Raw genomic sequence first — 20776 nt, 5'->3', positions numbered from 1 at the left:
TAGGTCCCCTGGTCCTTCTTCCTTCCCTTTTTGAAGATGGGAACCATGTTGGCCCTCTTCCAGTCCTCTGGCACCACACCAGAGCACCACGAGTGCTCGTACAGCCGTGCCAGGAGTCCCACAATGACCTCAGCTAATTCCCTCAGCACTCTTGGGTGGAGATTGTCCAGACCAGCTGATTTAAATACATCTAGTCCCTCCAGAAGTTCCCTAACTAGTTCCTTACTAACCCTTGGCCTAGGTGCGCTTCCCCTGGGCAGTAACAACTGCACAAGTCAGTGTCTCATGTAGATAAGGCCAAAGTCTAGGGTAATGGAGAAGTGGTGGCACAATCAAGCACAAAACCCAAGCACTAGAAATGAGTTGATGGTTAGTCTCCTGTGTCTATCTTTGTTCACAACACGGAGGAGGAAATTATAGTCGATGATTTTATATAGGGCATAGAGCTATTAGCCTCTCTTCCATTTGGGTGTACCACAAGTGTCATCTGTGCAATGTAGTGTTTTGATGGTGGGAGTCAGAAGAAGATGAGATAAAGACGGACTATACAGGAAGGAACTGATTAATACAACTTAAAAAAAAAAAAACATTTACAGAACAAAATATTGTTTTAGAAAGTCACCCATCACCATGGTATGTGACCCACCTATACCCCAGAAGTTCCTCATTGAGCCCACTATTTGAAAAGGTCACCTTTTCAAATGCCATTCTTTTAGTCTTTTCCCTTTCTTTGCCTTTGACTGTCTTCCTTCCCCCAGCTCCCAGCATTCCAGCTCCAGTTACTCACATAGTTTTAAGGATTATGTTCTCATTTCATTTAATGGAGTGTGCACAGCTATATTTCATTATTGCCAGAAAAATCCATATGCCACATTTTTAAAAATAAATCCCCACTAGAAATGTTGGAAACCTTACAGACTTTGATTGAGTTGCCCCAGGTCAAACTGAACATCTGGGAAAGAACTTCTGCCTAGGAAATGATTGTGCATCCTTGAATACTCCTGTGGCCTAGCTCTTGGAATAGGCTTAGGTGAAACTGTACATAAAGCGCATGGATATCATTAAATATTTCCTTATGCCATGTATTACGTTTTCACATCCACAGTTCTGCCAGCCCCTAAATTTGCATATGTCATTGTGGTGCTGGTTTAATATGAATACGTATATTAATAAAGCTGGTCAAATAGCATTTGCCAGATACAACATTCTGCAAATTTTGGCTCCCCCCCCCCGGCCTCTTGGCATTGCAAAATATTAACAAATCAGTTGCTAATATATTCAGTATTTAAAGATAAGGGGCTGATCCAAAAGCCTTTGAAGTCAATGAAAACAGTTCTGTTGACTTCAAAGAGCTTTGGATCCAACCCTTACAGAAGAAGATTACACAGAAGCCCAAGGTAGGATATGGAGTATTCATAAAACTGAGCATACCTTTGGGCATTGTAAAAACAAAACAGCAACAATAATTAAAAATGTTATATATGTTATTTGAAATTTTAAAGTGAAAATGAAAAAGACTATCATTATGCTATGGTGTTGGAGGAGTTGCTATATATATAGAAAGCTAGACGATTTATTTGATAATGTTTTAGTGAACAAATATGTGTTCTATCCTGAGCATATGTGTTCATGAGCTAATAAATAATTAATACAAAATACCTGTATTTAGCTGACTTGTTTGAATGCTTCATGAGTTGTTACCTATTAAAAGCTTGCAAATAGTGAAATCAGGTCAAAGCTCTTGTATTTTTATAATGTTCACATTCACACTAAGTTCATCAAGGCTTTGGAAAATGTATCTAATTACCTTACAATCGTCCTATTATCTCAAAATTACATATTTATTGCAGAATCCCATTGTTACCAAAATTAATTAATTATATAGGAAAATAATAATCTCCAGGATCTGGAACATATAGCCTTTCATCTTAAAGAATCTGAATGGAGAACATACAGTATTTCATCTTGAAGAACCTCATGGAGAAATGCAAGGTGCTTCACCTCAGGAGAAAAAAACCCACATCATACTTACAGCCTTGGCCAAGATGCCAAGACTGAAGTCTAACCTGACAAAGTATTGCTACATTGGATCTTTGATCTGGGATTTCAAAGGGTCATACAGAAGTTACGTACCTGGTTGCCACTGAAAGTTAAGCCGCTTTCTAAGTCCTTTAGAACCCTTTTGAGAATTATAATCTAAGAAAGTGAAGACACAGCCTTGGGTTTCAGTGTCTACTCTGATGAAAGGAGCACTGAGCAGCACCCTCATAAACTATAAGTTCAAATAATTAACAATATAGCTATACCAGCAAAATGTCTGCCAAGAATGATAGGGAAGACCAGCATCTGGCCCTGCACCCTCCCACCGCTGCTCTGGGTCCTGTCCCATGCCCCGCCCCTGCTGCTGCTCTGGGTCTTGCCCTGCTCCCTCCCACCGCTGCTGCTCTTTGTCCTTCCCTGCCCCCCCCACCTCCAGCCACTGCTCTGGGTCATGTCCCTCTCCCCCTGCCAGTCTGGGTCAAGCCCTGCTCCACCCTGCTTCCCATCACTCTGTGCATGAGGGAGCATCATGCATGGCTGTGTGGGGGCGGGGTAGAGCGTGGCCACATGGCGTGGCATAGGGAGTGGCCACAGTGCGGGAAGCACTCGATGGCTGCGTGGAATGGGGAGTATCCCCAGGGTGTGGCACAGGATGCGTGGGAGAGGTGTGGCACGTGACTGTAGATGGGAGATGACCACTCCTCACTGCCTGCAGCTACATAATAGGGGGGAGTGTGGGGAGTGACCCTAGGGTGTGGCATAGGGTGTGTGGAGGATGTGGTGTATAGCTGTGCTGTGGGGGTGTTGCATGGCCACAGGGTGTGGCACAGGGAGTGGCCATGGCATATTCTCAGGCACTATGCAAATATGGAGAGCGAAGGAGGAGGCAAATGCCAAGGAACAGAGACAGTAGTATAAGAGTGATGTTGTAGCCATGATGGTCCCAAAATAATGCAAGAGGCATGGATTTCTTAGGGTGATATTTTTTATTGAACCAGTTATATAGTTGGGTTAAAGTTAAATGAGCTTCTGAATGCAAGATACCCTTTGTCAGGAAGAGAGACATGTTCACAACATGCCAAGCTGTTATGACCTCAACCAAGGAAACATGGTAGACTCTCTGAAAGGTGAGTGGGAACAAGGCATACCATAGCAGTCCAGGACAGGTCTCATAGATGAGGTGTTTAATACAGTGAAGTTCTCTGCCCAGAAACTAGACCTGAGAGACAGGAGCCCAGTTAGGTTTTTAATAGAGCACATCATTCAAACATGTTCACAGAGGATGGGTGTACCAATGCAATAAACCATGGCAGGTATATACACTGTGTTAGCTGCTCTGAGGCACTTGCTTGTGTGCTCACTTTTTCCCTGATGTGAATGAAAGCTAAGATCCCCTACTTAACTCTCAAAGAAAGGGGTCTCAGTTACTGTAGGATAAGAGCATGAACATAAGCTGTTGCCTCAAAGCAGCTAGTGTGTTGTAAACTTCATCATTACCTACTTCAAACTACCTTGGCCATGTGTCCTTTGTCTTAATTGTGAACATGCCCTCAAGTATCAGGACCCTAATGCCCAAGGTCCTGTCCTGTTCTGTCCCTTCTGTATGGACATTAAAAGTCCACTGCTGTTGTTGAATTCATTGCAATTTAATCACATGGTTAAAGTTCAGAACATGCTTAATACTCCTTCTGTACAATAGCAGAGTTTTTAGAAAACTTTCAAATTACAAAAAAAAAAAAGAAAAATCTTTGAAAACTTATTTCAAAATCTGGGTTTTTTTTTTACTGTCAATGCTTCCCGCCCTCCATATTTTAAAGTCTTTTAAATGGAATTGGCAAACAAAAGAAGTGGCTTCTTTCAGTTGTGAGCTTTCAATTTATCATTTTGCTTTTGCCTCCTTTTTTTCTCCCTCTTTTCATTATGTGTACCCTTTTCAGGGAAAAGATAAATAAAAGTGAGTTAAAAAGAGGGCTTGGGAAGGAGAACTAGAAATAGACAAGTGAAGCAACTGAACCTTTTTTTGCAAGTTTGATAAAAAAAAAATGTATGAGTGGAAAATAAAAACTCACTGGATCAAAATAACTTTGACATTTACTGCACTTCTTGACCACCTCAAAGTGCTTTTCTGTATTAAGACCTAAATTATAAAGATTGGTGAAAGACAGCATGGAAAAATACAGAGCATAAAGAACTAGATGTGTTTCTGATTGTCATATTGTGAACTTTGGTTTAAAGAAAGCTGTTATTTAAAGTCAATTTGTCCACAGCAACCTCCTTAATTAGTATCTTGAATAGGAAAAGGAACATATTTCTCCCTGCTAAAACATACGCATTGGCTTAATCATTCTGGTTTAACTTGGGCATTCCCCCACTTTTAAAATTTCTCATCGATTTTACATCTGATCCTTTGACGTAAAAACATCAGCTACTGATTTCACATTTATTCTTAAGTTACTGCTGTTGATCTAATCCTAGCTTCTGGCACTGTGTACTGCATTAGGATTTCTCTTGTGATGGCAGTTGCTGATGGGGTTCAGAATACCAATAAAACATCTCCAAATTTCCCTTCAATACTGCAACCACAATGCAAGAGTGAACACTGACCAATTTCCAAGTATGGGTGGCCACTGTACCACACTATATCCCTGCACAAAGAACAGGAAAAAGTTACTCTATTTTGGATATGTGGCATGAGAATCCCTATTTTGAAGACTGCTGTAATCCGTGGTTACCATGAATTTGTAAGCTTTGAATCTGCAATAGGTGCTTTGCAGGCATCTGTATAATTAGAGTTTATTGCCATATGAGCACTTTAAATGGTCAAGACAGACATATCATACAAGTTAGCCATGTAAAATACTTCAGGATTATCCAAAAGTAGCACTGACACCTCCATCCCGCAAAAAAACAAATAAACTCTAGTCTGACAAGTCCTTGATTAGGGTCAGTTCTAAACGAGGACATTGGTTCAGAAGATAGGAGTGATGCAGAGGGTCTAGGGAAACCGATTTATATATTAAAAAAAAAAAGATATAGGGCTGGATGTAAAGTTCATTAAAGTAAATGGAAAAACTTCCATTGATTTCAATGATCTTTGCAGTAGACCACCAGTATGTGCCACCGAAGTTAAGCAACTTAATGGCTGATAGGATAGTCATATACATTTTTGGGCGGTCTTCAAATCTAAATTTAAAATAAGCCATTGAGTCTGAAAGCTTTGCAGAAGTGGGAAACTACTGCTACAGAATGGGATGAAGGATGGGATGATGAAAAATAAGAATACTTAGGCATATCAAGAGAAAGTATTTGATAATAAAAAATAGAATATGCGTGGTATATCAATTGACTTGTTTTTCAGTATTTGCAGATTTTTTAAAATTAAAAATGTCAACCAATTCTGTAGAAAACGGGCTCAAAAATTAAAATTGTATCATGTTTTTCCCCATTCTTAAATTAGAATTTTCTGTGAAAAAAATCAATTAAAAATATAAATTCAGAAACCAGAGATTATTTCCAGAAGTGAATCATGCTAGCTTCACTATGTGTGATTTACTAGCTCTGTTCTGTCATTAACCCATGCAAAATAAAGCATTATCTGGTCTGTAGAACTGGAGATTTGATTTTTTTTTAAATGGAGAAATGATGTTGCAGAAACTAATGAAATCTGAAACTGTCAAAAACAAGCAAAACCTTTCATTAAAAAAAAAATTAAGATACAGAAAATTTCACCTGCTTTTCCTGGCTCTAGCAGAGATGTGAAATGTTGGCCGTGTATTTAACACATAATAATATTTAGGCCCAGCTACAACTTTACCTTTAGACAAGTAAATAACATTTTGTGACACATGTGCAAATTCCAGGTATTGTTTCCTGGGAAGGCACATAACTCTACACAAGTCATCAAACAGAAGAGCCGGGGGGGGGGGAGGGGCTCTATCTTGTTGGCCCAATAGCTCAGTGATGAGGGAATGTGATAGATCTAAGTTCCAGGCTCAGGGGTTTTAATCTGTGTTTTCCACTTTCCAGCAAAGTGCTCCATCTATCAGAACATAGGCTAAACACTGCAAAGAATACTCTCCACCTCTCCTGCTGACGTTGGCCAACCGGACAACCAACAGGTGGAGGTCCATAAGGTCAGCAGAAGTTCAACTGAAGGGAGTGTGGCTCTGTAGGATGTGAACTTTTCTGGAAGAGAGAGGTCTGTGGGTTTTGTATCCTTCTATCAGTGAATCAGAAGCTAGCTCATTGCAGCTTCTCCATGTTATTCAATGACTATTCATCCCGAAACACCTCTCTGCCAAAAGCAGAGCCGAATTTTGGCTCTACCTACTCCATATGAATATTGTGGTTCAAGAAAAACAAAACAAAACAAAACAAAAAAAGCCCAGCTAGGTGAGGATTATGATATAGAAGAAAATCAAAAGCAGCAATATAATATTCTTATTTATTAGGGAAGAGAATGGCTTGCTTTACATATACTGTTTCCTTTACTCTTCCTCTAGGGCTAGATAGAGACAATCAAAAAGCCTGAGGCTGAATTGATTCAACCTTTTGCAAGTTAGTTTAAGCTGCGTAGATTGAATCGATAAGCAAGTGAACTTTTGATTCCAGAAATACGGCCGCATGCCTGCAGTGGCCCGGGCCAGAAGCCAGGGGGCGCTAGATTGTGCCCCTCTGTTCTGCTGGAGTAGATGGCTTGGGCTAAGGCTGGTTTATCCACCCTGCAAGTCAGGGGTTGGAGGGGGGTTGCAGGGGAGGTACAAAGCATCCTGGGATGCTGAGGGGCTATGAGTGAACTTGAATCTGGAGGGCATCTGGGACAGGTATTCAATAGACTAATTTAACCTACATCAGTTTAGTCTTATACTGCATCCATCCAGGTTTATCTCAAATTCATTTTAGTCATTTTGAAAGTAATTTAAGTGGACTGAACTTCTGTTGTATTACAGATTTCACCTGGTTTCCGATTACTTGCAATGTGTAATTTCTGTCCCTACCCTAGAGACCTGCCTGACCAATTGGATTGCCTTCTAAGATAAGGTGGCTGTCTCTGGGGATGTGGGGAGACCAGTGTTGTGTACCTCAGTTTTAACAAGGCTTTTGATATGGTCTCCCGCACCATTCTTGCAGACAAATTAAGGAAGTAGGGCGGCATGAATTTGGACTGCAAGGTGGATAGAAAACTGGCTGGAGCATCAGGCTCAGAGGGTAATAATCAATGTCTCAATGTCTAGTTGGCAGCCAGTGTCAAGTAGAGCACCCCAGGGGTTGGTCCTGGGGTGAGTTTTGTTCAATGTCTTCATCAACCTCCTGGACGATGGCACAGAGTACACTCTCAGCAGCTTTGCAGGTGACACCAAGCTGGTGGGAGAGTAGTAGATACAATGGAGGGTAGGGCTAAGATTCAGAGTGACCTAGGCAACTTGGAGGATTGGGCCAAAAGGAATCTCATGAGGTTCAACATGGACAAGTGCAAAGTCCTGCACTTAGGACGCAACAATCCCATGCACTGGTGCAGGCTGGGGGCTGACTGGCTATGCAGCAGCTCTGCAGAAAAGGACCTGGGGGTTACAGTGGACAATAAGCTGAACATGAGCCATCAGTGTCCTCGTGTTGCCAGGAAGGCTAATGGCATCCTGGGCTACATTGGTAGGAACATTGCCATTGAGTCAAGGGATTATTCCCCTCTATTCAGCACTGGTGAGGCCACATCTGGAGTCCTGTGTTCAGTTTTGGGCCCCCCACTACAGAAAGGATGTGGACAAATTGGAGAGAGTTCAGTGGAGGGCAACAAAAATGGTTTGGGGGCTGGGGGGACGTGACTTATGAGGAGAGACTGAGGGGAAATGGACTTATTTAGTCTAGAGAAGAGAAGACTGAGGTAGGATTTAATAGCCTTCAATTACCTGAAGGTGGTTGCAAAAAGGATGGAGCTGGACTGTTCTCATTGGGGGCGGATGACAGAACAAGGATCAATGGGCTCAAGTTGCAACAAGGGAAGTTTAGATTAGATATTAGGAACATTTTTTTTCCACCAGAGAGGTGGTGGAATCTCCATCCTTAGAGGTTTTTATGACCCAGCTAGACAAAGCTCTGTCTGAGATGATCTAGTTGGGAGTGGCCCTGCTTTGAGGAGGGGGTTGGACTAGATGTGACCTCCAGAGCTCTCTTCCAATCCTAGTTGTCTATGATTCTATGATCTACTGGTTCCAAGGGTAGAGACAGATTACTGGGCAAGATGAACCTTTGATCTCTCTAGGTATGGCAGTCTTTATGCATATTGTGGTATTACTTAGACAGCCAAGTCCCATCATGCTGTACCATGTCTCAACATGACATGGAGACTGTCCTTACCCCAAAGAATTTGCATATCTCCCTTATCTTAAATCTCCAGTTGCTGCTGCTTGACACCTTTAAAGGATTTCTCCAGAAAAATCAGAAAATAATAATAAAGGAACAAAAATCAAGGGGAAAAAAAGCAAAAAAGAAGTCTATTTTATTGAAAGAGTTGCATTTGTGAGGGGTTGGGGTAAGATCAACTGAAAGGGAGACAGAGAGAAAAAGAGAGCCATCTACAAAACATTCATTACTGAGATGGACATGTTTTGATTCTCTCAGCCATAAAAAAGAGCTGCAGAACCTAACTACCACCATGTTGCTAGGCTGAGCCTGAGTTAAAAGAGTATGATCAGTGGCATGTGCTAACTGACTGTGACACACAGACATTCAGGGCAGCTGTCAAGCAACACAACTTTCTTTTGCTCTTCTTTTCAGAATTAATTAGCAGAAGTTGAGACTTTAATATACACTCTGTTGCCAAGATGGAATTGGAAGCAATCTTAGGCTTTCCTTTACCACCTCCCGTTCCCTAGGAAACCTCTAGAGGAGACAAATAATACAGTCCCTCCCCCCGAACCATCCATCCCCCATCAGTATTTCTAATTCATGACTTATGAGAGGCAATGTATGTGACAAACGCTGGAGTAAACACAACCCGGACGAAGGCCGGTTTGGAAGTGACTTCAGAACCCTTGTAAGTAGATGTCCAGTTTGCACCCAAAAAATGCATTTAATTGCACCATGACAAAATTTGGCCTAATGCATCCATGTTGATGCATATGGGCTTTGAAACCCATAAACTCTAGGTTCTGGTAAGAAGTATTAACAAAATAAAAACAAAACAGGAAGGGGTTTGTGTGTGTGTGTGGGGGGGGACACCACCGACACACCTGTAAGATCAGAATCAAGCACCAGCTGTAGAACTTTCTGTCCTTCTTGAGATGTTTCCAGAATAGTGCTCCCCCCCTCCCCCCCCCCAGTTTTGGCAGTGGAAAAAAAAAGCACTTCCCTTTTCCGCCTCATCCATACCCTGTGAAAGGTTCAGCGAGAAAGAGATGGAAATATGGCAGGGAAAAGTTCAACTGAACTTTTTGGAAGTTCAGCAAAAAGATCAAGGCTTGGCTTGGATAGAGGTCTGGGCAGACACACAGAATTGTTGTGTTTTATATGAACTGGTTCACTCACCCCCACTTTTACTGGAATCGTGTCACTCCTCTGTGGTTTTACTTGAAGGGGTCTGCCCACCCCTAGTTATTTCTGACCTGAGCAGTGCATCCTTTGCTCCGTCTGGCCTTTATCCACCCTGGTTTGGCTCAGAAGTGTTCATAACTTGCCTTCAGGTTCCCGAGTCCTTTATTGCTTCTATTGCAGGAGAAGCATCTCTATGTCTTAGCAGTTAAATCAGGGGAGAAAGGTTATTTTCATACTGTTTCAAAACCCAAGGGCTGTGGTGGACAAACATGATTTAAGAAAGCAGAATTCAAGACTTGCGTTCCTGCCCAGCGCAGGGGGTCGGACCTGATGATCTGTTTAGGTCCCTTCTGACCCTAAGCACTGTGCTACTATGATGCTTTCATGGGCCCATATTCTCTTCAGCACATACTACTTGGTTGGCTTGCTTTTTTCTTTGTTTAGCTCTATTTTCCCCCCCTTCATTGCCTCCACCTCAGCTTCCTTTAACAAAACCATATCACTTTTGATAAACTTTATCTGGAAGGTCTTGCGGTAGCTAATGATGTACTTCTTATATGCCTGTTCCTTGGCCCCGTTCCTTTAAAATGTAGTCCTCAATGCAATCATGTCAGGAAAGGGAAAACACACAATCAACTACCCTGACCCTCAGGATTTGAAAATGTCACAAACGCTGAGTTGCAAGTTGTAACTGCCCTCCTTTCCTCTTCCCCTTCACCACACCCCTTCCCTAAACGCGTGGGTATTTGGTGTTACTTAGCTCCTGATTTTTCTCTCCTCAATTTCCATGCCTAATGAGCCTGAGCTGAGTTAATAATGGATGTAATAAGTAATGACTCATTGTTTGGGGGCCTGCGCGTCTCTGTGTGCAATGGAAGAGGAAGCCAGGGCTCCAATGCTATTTGTTCTGCCATGTCACTTGCCGCCAAGCAATGCCACTCATCAATAAAAGGCAAGATGACGGATGAGTTCATTTAATGGAATTCCTCTGAGTGAGCTGCAGCCACTGCTCTTCACCAGGCTTGCTGCTATGACTCTCTCTCTCTCTTTCTCTCCCCCCCATCCCTGTATTTTTTTTTTTTTTTTTAATATTCAGGACAGTTGGAAAGAGTGGCTGGCTGAGAGGGCTGCCATTTGTGCCAGCAGCTCCTTCTGCTCTTAACAACTGCTATCCTAAATCAAATCAAGAGCTCTGAGCAGGGCGATTCAATCGGCACCACCCAACAGGAACAGGAGCATCTCATGGTGTTTGTGCCTCTTGCAGCACCTTTCTCCCCGCCCCCCCCCGCCCAACTCCTCACCGGTGGCGGGTGGGTGTGGAGGGAGGGTGGTGAAGCGTTTGTGGAGAATAGGGTTTTAAGTGCTCTCAATATGTCCCTGTGCATGCTGGATAACTAAAACAAACCCTTGGACAAATATCAGGCTCTGCTTTCGTGCAGAATCTACAGCCCTGTAGGTTTCCAAGGCCAGATTAACTAAACAGGTTATTAGTTCAGTTTCCGTGAGCTTGCATCTACTCTGAAGGAGGGAGTCTCCCCGTTTTCCTATTATTATTTCTTTTCCAGTTCCTTCTATGCCCACCCACCTTTTCCCACTAATCTGAAAACACTGCACAGAATAAAGGGCCTGATTCTGATATGACTAATGACAGATCATAGGGTTGAAATTCAATCAAATAGGATAACCTGGACCTGCACCAGTTTGCCCCAGATGAAGATGTGGTGTGATGGACTTGAAGGGATTCACTCCTGATTTAAAGCCAACTTAGAAAAAACAGGATCAGGTAATGAATGTCTGAATGTGTGCATGGTTAGGGGGAGATCAGGGGTAGACAGCACAAGGATTTCATTTTTTAAGTCTAGGACACTCTTAAATAGAGCCTGGATGGCTTGATCCTATAAAGTAATGAAAGCTTTCTGCAAACTACTGAGCACCTTCAATTCCTGCTGAAGTCAATAGGACTAGTCTTCTGATTTTCTCTCTCATTTCCCATTTCACTTTAAACTCACTTTTACTGCCAGGAAAGTTTTATTGGAATGGGACTGGGAATTTTGGAATTTGGCCCAATTACTTTAGTGGGAGCTTCAGGATCTCAACACTTTCATAGTTTCATAGTTATTAGGGGCTGGAAAGGACCTTACAGATCATCGGGTCCAGCCCCCCTGCACATAGGCAGGAAAGATTGCTTGGATCAAAAGTTCCCAGCAAGATGGGCATCAAGGCATTTTTTGAGGATCATGAGGGTGGGTGACTGTGCCACCTTGGTCTTGGGTAAAATATTTGCACTGCACATATATGAGTGGCACCACTCAGATGAATGAATACAGTACTCGAGTTACTAAAATTCCCAGGCCAGACACATAGGTGATATAAATATCTATAGCTCTTTTGAAATTAATGGAACAGATTTAAATTAGCTGGGGGCCACCCAGCATCTCTTCACAGTGGAAGTAATTCTGCAGTGTCTCTCAGTGCTTCGCTTTCCTGCCATGATGTTTTAGACTCTTTAAAAGAAAGGTTAGTGGGCATAATGGCCAGATTTGCTAAAGAATGGAAAGAGATATGGAACCGGAAAACGTGGGGCTTAACACAATGCTATGGGTGACGTAGGAGAGAGTGAGAGCACGTGAGGTGCTAGGAAAATATCCTGTGTGAGAACATCCTAGGAAAAGCAGGAAAGGGCAGGGAGCAGAGGTAGTTTCCTGGACCCTGGAGGATTTACTGGAAGTAACAGCGCTGATCCTTACCACTTATGCGTAAGTCAGCATAGCTCCACTGTCTGCTTGATGTTAGGAGAAACTCTAATCCATGCAACTGAGATTTCAGAATGGAAACCTGAAGATTAATTTCAGATTAAAAAAACTAAGAGAGCTCAGCTGCACCATGGAATAGGAACCCACAAAAATGGTGGAAACATCAATGTTCGGTTCATGTAACGCTGCATGGGGGAATGCCCTGGAGAATACAGCGCAGAAAACCGAAGGATGCTAAAGTGGATGATGTAGTAGAAAATTCCCTCAGAAGGACTATTTCCCTCTTGTCTGTAATGTAACTTGTCTGTAATGCCAGCCAATAAATGCTCTTTCAAGAAGTTGAAAGTGGAGTTAGGCCTTTTTTAATTTTATTTCCCACCCTTCAGCACCAATACAGACTGCATTTGAAAAGGCCGTGGGTTTCTGAGGAGGGCAGATACAGGCAGGTAAATTGGGAATAAAAGAGGATATTAAACAACCCGTAGAGTAAAAGTATATTAAATAACCTATACTGTAATATACAAAAGTATATTAAACAGTCTATGGAGTAAAGACAGCCAAGAAACAGATTAACAGAGCATTACATTTTATTGTTGAGCACAAATGTTCCATTCCTTTCTCTGAGCTCCTAATCAGCATTTTTCATTATTTTCCTTCCCCTGTATTTGGCTCCTATGCATCAGTGCCCATAGCAACACCTCCAGTAGCGGTAAAAACTAGATACTGCAATAGCATTTCCAGGCGCAGCACTTTGCCAAGGCCTACATTTGATCCAGCTACGAGCACATGCCCGCTCAGTGGTACAAGGTCATAATAATAATTCTCCCTTCAGGGGCAAACAGTCTTAGGAATGATCCCCCACTATTCCCCCCTACTAGTTTGGCTCATTTTGATCTCAGTAGTTATTAAGCTCATTTTATGCTGCAGTCAGAGCAGGTTGTTTACATACAGAAATGGTTATTCAGAAAGCAGATACCATAGGATTGGAGTGGCGCAGGAGCGTGTGAGTGTGCATGTGCATGCGTGGGTGAGCACATGAGTATGAGTGTGTAGGGAGGCATCAGATTGTTTTAGGGAACTCATCGTTCCTTTGTACTCCAGAAAAAAAATGGGTCTTTTCTTTGGTGGGATTTTTTTTTTTTCTTTTTTCCCCTCTTGTGCCATTGTACTCTGTAGCATCTAATGTGTATTTCAATGTGTGAGAATGATGCCAGAAGACGTTTATGTTCCCTTAAGGCATGATGGCAGTCTCTGGAAATGCTTTTGGAATGGAAATACACTGAAGTGAGTATGAGGATTTTTAATTTTTTTTTTTAAACTGAGATTGGGAATTTCAGTGTTGTTGATTTTTCAAACATTCACGAGTTTTTGGGGGTGTTTTTTCCTAGTGTGTTTGCTTCTTCTCCTTTTCTTACCCCTCACCCCCAATACTTTTAGGTAAAATTGTGCATTCCTGACTCTCGTCGGTGGGATTAATCACATGAGCAACTTTTCAAAAGTTTGAGTAAGAAGTTCGTGATCTGGTCTTTTGGGAGGAACATTTGTTTGAGAAACTGTTGTTATCAATAGTCCCTTCATACAAGGACACAGTCTTCCAGTAAATAGGGCATTCATTGGTGAGTCCATAGATGACCAAGGAGGCTGATCGGAGATCCATGTTTGACAACAAACCTAGCAAACAGCTCCAGGAGGAAGGAGAAGATCCTGGTGATATCGTGTCCGAGCTCTTTTCCCTTTGTCTATCTCGTTTATCCACCTGCATAAGCTGGTCCCCAATCATCAATGCCTTCTCATACATCACCACACCTTTAGAGACACTTCAGTGCTTTAATCTCCCTGATGTTAACATCCAATTCTTCAGGTTGCTCTTCAAGGGGTCTTTGATCTCTTCTTTTGCCCACCTCTAGAGCAGTAACCCACTTCTTGGTGCATTAGTAACTTCTTTTGCCCACCTCTTGGTGCATTAGTATAGTACCCATTTGGGGAGCTGGTTGTATGATGTGTTCTCTCCAACTAAGCTGGTGTCATAAAAATATGGCTTTGGTGCTGATGGTGTTTGCTTGAGCCAGAGTTCTGGTGCTTGTTCTTCTATTCTTCCAACTAATATAGAGCACTTTCCAAAGACATTGCTGATGATAATGTTTCAAACCTTTCAGGTGTTTCTGAGATTTCTTCCTCATTTCACAGCCACACAGCAGGGAAGGAATGACTGGAGCCTGGTAGACTAGAATTTTGGTTTGGGTCCTGATGTCATGCTTGTGGATGACACGATTTAGGACAGCATTTCTCAACCCATGGGTTGTGACCCAAAAGTGGGTGGCAGGAATATTTCAAAGGGTTGCAAGCTGCAGTAGGCCAAGGGGTGGTGGGAAGGTTCCAGCAGGGGAAGGGGACAGCGGAGAACTGCATGGCTGGGCTGGCAGCACTGGGGCTGGGCCCTGTGCTTGTGAGTGGCTGGGAGACGCCGCTCAAGAGGTGGGAAGGACCATGAACAGACTGCCTGACACAGCACGGCAGCCCCAGTCCAGGGCAGGGGAGTGCCACAATCCTTTTCTCCTCCTCCCTCCAGCCCATGCCAGGGCCGGACTGGCTTCACCGCTGCCCTCATGAACCAGAGCCACCACAGCTACCACAGGATGGGGGCAACTGGAGGCTCCTCCAGCAGGCCTGAGGGGGCAGGATGGGCATGAAGGACACCAGGATGGCCCATGGTGCAGGGGAATGGGTGGTCAGGCACTGGCAGGGCCAGGGACGTGTGGGTCAGGACAGGCCATGGATTTTTGCAAATGGATCCCAGTAGGAAAAAGGTTGAAAAATACTGATTTAGGAGATGACCAAAGGCAACACTGGCAGATTTTATTCAGTGTTGAATACTGTTGTCTCTTTAACTTTTTGGGAAAGGCAGACACCAGATAGGGTGAATGCTCACCAGTCATAGAATTACAGAATCATAGCAAATTACGGTAGGAAGAGACTGCATTTTATTGAATTGGAAGGGTTGGCTTCTCCAAAGATTGCCCTCTAATTGTAGTATGTGGAGGGGCAGCTGTTTGTTTTGGGGTGGGTTAATAAAGGATCCTGGTTTTCATGAAGTTGACAGTCCAATCATTTCATATGTTTCACAGAGGCAACCAAGAGTAACCTGGGGCTCTTCAATTGAGTGGGCATACACAACACAGTCATCAGCATACTGAAGATCAACAATAGAGGTGTTGATTATCTTAGATTTTGAATGTAATCAGTTGATGTCAACAAGATTCCCATATATCTGACACTGGCTGCTGACTCCAGATAGAAGTCTAGCAGCAAAGGGGTTTGGAGAAGCCAAAATATGGATGAAAAAGCTGTAATCACACATTCTTGCTTGACTGCACTTCTAATAATGAAGGGTCCATTTCTGAACCATTACTTAAAACAGTAGCTGTTATGTCATCATCAAGAAGTCTGACATTAGTAACATTTTTTTTCTGGCATTCAAATGTCATCAGGATCTTCCATAGGACCTCTTTTTTAATTGAATAAAAGGTTATATAACGTATTGTTCATCACATTTCTCTTGCGTCTTTCTAGCAAAAAAGATCATATCTATTGTACATCTGAGTTGTCTGAAACCACACTGAGATATGGGTAGAATCTCCTCAGTAAAGGAAAGTGAGAGGAAATTGAGTCTACTGAGGAGAATGTAGGTAATGATCTTTCCAGCAGTGGAGAAGCGTGCAATACCATGATAATTACTGAACTCCAATCCATCTCCTGTCTTGAACATGGTAACAGTTCTGGCATCCTTCAAGTCACTGGGAATCTCCATGTTTCCAGATTGTTATACTACTAATGTGTAGATGGTGAGAGAGCTGTTTGCCATCTTGCTGATAAGTTGTAGCTGGTATTTCATTAAGACCACGTGTTTTGCTGTTGTTCACCCACTTAATGGCTTTCAAGGTTTCTCGATAAGTTGGTGCATCTGCAAAGTAGTCTTTAACAGGGTGTTGTGGAATGGTTTTGATGGTATTGGTTTCAACATTATAATTTTGATTCAGAAGCTATTGAAAGCATTCATTCCCCCATGCATTGATGGTGGAACTGTCTTAAAGCAAGTTGTTCCACCCTTGGGCCTAAGAGGAACAGCTTCTTGTGTGTTTGGTCCATTGATAACTGTGGCTGTGCTGAAGAAGATGTCTGTCAGCAAACTTTTGAAACTCTTTAGCTTTGTCCTCTCATTTATTCTTTCACTCTTGGGTCTTCCTCTGGGTCTTGTGTTTAATGTGGCAATAAATGTTTTGCTTCTGTTTGGAGATGATGTCATTCTTCCAAGCTTTGAAAGCTCTCCTTTTTCTGTCAATGAAAGTTTGAATGTCCCTGCCATTCTTATCAAGGCAGTCCTAATGCTCCCTTGTAGACGTGTCAAGAGATTTTTGTGCACCTCATGGCTTTTTCTGAGGCTCTTCCAGAGATCAGTGTTGTCAAGATCATTAAGGAGGTCCAAGACTTTCTCACTGTGGCATTGCTGGAGATGATCACTTTAAGCAAGTCTTTCAAACACTCAATACGTAAACTCTTCCTTCATTCAGCGGGACAGATAACAGGACTTGGCTGAGCTGAGAATAGAGTTTGCCTGTTTCATCATCTGCATCAAGGGTCAGGGTGCATGCACCAATGAATGCTTCATGTTGTCTGTCAGTCAGTTGAAGGAGAAGGGTCACGAGATGCTTGTCGATGCTAACTGGACATTCTGGAATCTGAGTCCCAATCTTGGTCTTGAGAGCAAAATCAGAACCATGGATATGTCTTCCTTTTCCAGTTTTTCCTGTCCAAAAATTGGTGTAGTCACCATCATGGTCTGTGAACAGCCCTTTCCTAACCAAACCACCTGGTTTTACTGAATATAGCCATGTTGGTAGCAAATGGTGCAAGTTCTCTGGCCGCAGGTGCTGTCCTTTGCTCTGTTAAGGCACGATTAGTGTCGTCCTTCAGGGTGTAGATGTTCCAGGGTGCAAAATTCGTTACTTGGTTTGGACCACAAATGGAGTGATCCCACCAGATACTTTTTCCAGTCAGGTGAAATGAGATGGACAGGGTTGAGGGCACCTTTTCTAGCCCCCTCCTCATACAGGGTAAGCAGAGTGCATCCTAAGTAGGCTGGCTCAGTCATGACTGCAGCTGCCAAATTTTGCATCTGTCTTGGTTCCAAGTACAAGAAGGTGAGTCTTGACTATTTGACTCTGAAAGGATTAGAAAGGTGTGTGACTAGGTTAATGAATTACCATGGATGTACTGTAGAAACTTTACTGACTATTTGATAATAACTGGTCAGGGAACTATTACAGGACAGAGAACTAATTATAACACTTGAGAGCGTTAGAAACAAAAGATGGGGGATGGGATTGTGAAAGACATACATGCATTTTAGTTGGATTTTACATGCTTTTTTAATGTATTATGCAATTCCAACTATGTAGTTATGGGCATGTGAAGTCCTAGGCACTTCTGAACTGGGTTGCATGTTTTAATACTTCGACAGAAATACATTTGGCACCAGTACACTTAGGCACAAAACTTATTTCACATTTATGTGCCCAAATGCCACTTACAGGGCCACATGCATGATACTGTTGACACATATGCAGATATTAGCTCCTATTTCTACTTGCATTGATTCACTTTGCCATGAATTTCTCCTCTTAGTGTACTCATAAAGTTCCACTATGGATACACAGAGTCCAAGGCAGAAGAAAGTCATGGTCATAGAAAAGCTGTGACTACCAACTATCTGAAGCCAGAGGAAGGACCTCTCAGTTTTCATCTCAATAGCCTATTCCTTAGGGCACTTACCAACAGGGCCATTATTGGTGGAGGCTAAGGGTCCAAACCCAGTGCGCTTTGGCTTCTAAGACGTTGTCTCTCTTACTAAAGCCATACTTCTAAGATCTGCTCTTCTCTTGACTCCATACATAGCTTTCCCATTAAGTTCATTCTACCACCAACTTTTCCAAGATAAGCTATTTTTTCATCCCAAAGTTCTCCAAGCCCTACTGTGCTAGTGTGAAGGTGCCAGGAGAGCCTTCTGCCCTGGTACCAGTCATAACACTGTGCCAGACTTCCATGCAGGATGGTGGGAAAGCCTTTTAATTGAGCCTCTTCTGCGATAAGTATGCACTGAGGTGGATTCTGTGCACCGACCAAGCCTGCTTACTTCCCCCTGGGATGGGATGCCCCAGCTACCTTAGATAGGGTCAGTGTCCAACACGTCTAAAGAAATGGAAAGTGCATCTTGCATTTGAACTTGAATTTTCTGCTTCACTTATCCCTGTGAAGTATGCTTCAGCTTGGAGCCTGTTCCTTAATATATGGTGCTTTATAATACTAGATTACATCACTAGATTACATCAATTATAGTATAAATGTTTAATTTCAGCATAATAGCCACATGAGGCCTTATTTATGGATCTGCAATATTTCACACACATCTGTATTTGCAGTTACACATGCAAAGTAGGCTAAAGAAATGGATTACTCCTCAGCACTTGAGATACAAAGGCAAGGTTCTGCAGAACTGGGGCAAGGAGTCAGAGGGGTGGTGAGGGGAAGGGGAGGAAGGGAAACAGGCTCTGGCAGAATTTCCTGAATATTTTCTACAGGTTTTCATTGGCCCTGATGGTGTTGAAAAGTTGAGAGCACAGAGCTGGCAGGAGATGGCCCTGCTCCCCACCCCTACCCCCTCTAGTTCTTCCAAGGCATCTCACATCATTTCTAATCTAGGCCTCCATAGACTACCTCCCATGCAGCTCAGTTTGGCAGTGTGGCACTTCTTGGTGTTCTGCCAAGAGCCTATTGAGCTTCATCAAATCAGGAATCTTTGGGGAGGAACAGAAGTTACATATAGACTGGTTTAAGTGATCAGAAACTGGCTTAAACCTGTAACAGAACTTCAGTTCAGTGCCCATAAGCCAGTTGCACAATGGCCAAAACCAGTTTGAGATAAACTTGGTTGAATGTAGTATTGGACTTAACTGATTGAACTCTAAACGGTTTATGCAACTTCTGCCCCAGGCCCTTTCCTGGTTTAAAGTAACCCAGAGTTCCCCAGCATCCCATCATGGCCTCTGGGTTGGGCTCTGCTCTCTGCTTCCCATCCGGAGCAGGGACAGGCAGGGTGGGGGCTGGCCAGGTGCTGGCCCCAGAAGAGAACAGGGAAGAGGTTTTCCCCAAGCATTTCTCCACTGGCTGCTCTAGTGGCAGGGGCATGACCAGCCCCAGTGGTAGCCTGGAGTGAACCTGGCATGGACCTGAGTCAGGGTCTGCCCGGTGTTCTCCTTTTGCTGCTGCAGCAGCGGAGGCAGGGGCATGGAAATACATCAGCTGGCATGGCTCCTGAGGCAGAGGGGGCAGGAAAGGTATTCCCCCATCTGCCCCCAGGGGACCACAGCTGGGGTCTGCCTGCCCTGACCACCACCGCCACTGCTCTGGAGTGGTGAGGGGACAGGGCCCTTGATGGAGGCAGCAACCCCCATCATGGTGTCTGGGGAGTGCAAGACTTTTCTCAGCAATGGGGCCATGAGCGGGGGATCAGAGCTGCCATGGACTGCGTGGGTGAGTGGGGGTGCCAGAGCTTGGAGCAGTGGCCATAGCCCCCAAACCCCCACCCCAGCACCACTGCTGCTCACCCCGTGCAGTCTGTGACAGCCTTCCCTGCCATGCACTGCTCCCGCCACCACCCACATCCCATCCCCCCTGCCAGGAGGAGGCTCATGCCCTTGGACACCATGACAAGGGGTGCTGCCCTCACTAGGGTTGCTCCCTCCTTGCCACTCCAGCAGTGGGGGCGGGGGTGCAGCCAGAGGCCAGCCAGCATGGCCCCTTGAGGCAGAGGGGGCAGAGAGGGGGATTATTCCCCACTTTGCCCCCAGGGTACCACAGTGGGGTCTGCAAGCCCTGACTGCCACCACCAATTGCTCCCTGTATGGGAGAAACAGCAGGATAAGCCCCCTCCTGCCCCCTCCACCAGACACTGGAAGCAAGGTGGGGAAAGGTGCCACAGACTGTGCAGGGTGAGTGGCAGTGGCACTAGAGAGGTTTGGGGGGCTACGGCCACTGCTCCATGCCCTGGTCCTGCTGCTTGCCCTGTGTAGACTTCCTGCCCCCTCCACCCTGCCCTCACCCACACTGTAGCCCCTGCTGGGAAGAGGCTTGCACTCCCCAGACACCACACCAGGGAGCGCTACCCCCATCAAGGGCTCTGCCCCGTCACCACTTCAGCGGCTGGAGCAGGGACATGGCCAGAGGCCAGCCAGTAGGGCCCCTTAGGTGAGGTGGCAGGCAGGGGAGGTTATTCTCCCCTCCCTCCAGCATATCTGGAAGAGGAGGCAGGAGGGGGCTTATCCCACCACTTGCCCAGACCAGGAAGCAGTCGGGGCTGGGAGACCCTGCTGCGGTCCCCTGGGGGCAGAGGGAGCAGA

Source organism: Crocodylus porosus, unplaced genomic scaffold (genome assembly GCF_001723895.1).
Source record: "Crocodylus porosus isolate Cpor-Errol unplaced genomic scaffold, CroPor_comp1, whole genome shotgun sequence".
NCBI classification, from domain to species: Eukaryota; Metazoa; Chordata; order Crocodylia; family Crocodylidae; genus Crocodylus; species Crocodylus porosus.
Note: the sequence above shows the minus strand (reverse complement) of the source record.